At 40.9% G+C, this 1,480-nt stretch overlaps 1 protein-coding gene across 1 annotated transcript in view; it reads left to right on the forward strand.

Moving 5' to 3' along the window:
• The window catches only part of LOC123173682 (proline-rich protein 4-like), a 13,570-nt gene that overhangs the window by 2,171 nt on the left and 9,919 nt on the right, over window positions 1-1,480 (forward strand). The window lies entirely within an intron of this gene.

The raw sequence follows: 1,480 nt of genomic DNA on the forward strand, positions 1-1,480 counted from the left end.
CGGAGGGAGTACATTATATCCCTAACAAATAAGAGGCAAAATAGACAGGTGTGGAAATGTGCGCCATCAATGATGTAGTACACTCTAGAACAGTTGGACAATTACTAAGTTTAACAATCATATTTTCTGAACCTATATTAGGATATTTGTTTAACTAATGAAGTAGAATCCATTATGAAGATATTTATATATGTCGTGCACACACACACACACACACACACACACACACACACACACACACACACACACCATAATTTATTACCATTTTTACATTTGTTTATGATTTGTTATAAGTTGAATCAATTCTACAATATGCCTCGAACTAAAATTTGAACAAAAAGGAGACAATTGCATGATTAATTTTATCCCAGATTTTTAAAAGATTGACATGTGATTTTATAACAATAAATTTTGATTATTTTACATACCTACTCGTTTGTGTGAATAATATTGCTAGATACAATTGAAACAAATAGTGTTGACCATTGTATGGCATATGTTATATTGATTCAAAATAGGGTTGAGATTCAGTGGCAATTAGATACCAAGAAGTACAAGTGTTTAATATAAAATGCGGGATTTGGTGGTCGCCACCTCTCGTTCGTGGTTGATTTGCGGTACAAAGTGGTATATTTTATCTCCGCTCTACAAATATGTTATATACTAACAAAACAAGTATAATATGGAGGACGGCGATTCAATGCGCGGGCATGTGGCCGGTATCGTGTGCGTTTGATCCGGTGTGGGGATTTGGAAAAATGCTGACGTGGGACAGGTTTTAGCAGTTGAAAAATCGCGTATACATGAGGAGTCGTAGGAACAGTGATGTATGGCGGGACCAAACCGTAGGTGGCAGGCGAGATTAATGGGGTGGGCGGAGAGAGGCGTCGAGTCCGAAGTTATAGGCTGTGGCTCAGGAATGTGAGGAAAATCATTGGCATGGGGACGGAATGTGCACCTGATAGGGTCGGGAGTTGTCGAACTTAATCAAAACGTGGTTTTCCCGTGTGTCCCGTGCACACCACTAAAGCTACATAAGTTGTTCTTCAAAAAAAAAACTATATAAGTTGTTCGTTTCGGTTCTTCTTAGACGAGCTGGGTTTATTTTTTGCAAAAAGATCAGATTTATTATAAAGATTCCCCACAAAACCGCCTGATTGTGCGACGCTGCCGATGTCATTTGCTGCTAGCAATGGGGGTGATTATGGGGGTGTTGCTGAAACACCTACCCACCCGAAGTGCGGAAGGTTCGATCGTGTGTGTGCGTGTGGAAGGACCATTCAAAGATGCTCCGTTAAATTTAGATGAGATGATTCCAGTAATACACTACCATGTTGTTCCATCGGCGTCCTCCTCAGATGCACCAAACGATCATCGACGTCCTCCTCCGGGGAGGATCGCCTGGAGCAATTAAACTAATAAGTTGGAACTGTCGGGGTCTCTTGGGAACCCCGACAGTTCTTTTGCTTCTGGACATCCA

Source organism: Triticum aestivum, unplaced genomic scaffold (genome assembly GCF_018294505.1).
Source record: "Triticum aestivum cultivar Chinese Spring unplaced genomic scaffold, IWGSC CS RefSeq v2.1 scaffold133450, whole genome shotgun sequence".
Lineage (NCBI taxonomy): Eukaryota > Viridiplantae > Streptophyta > Magnoliopsida > Poales > Poaceae > Triticum > Triticum aestivum.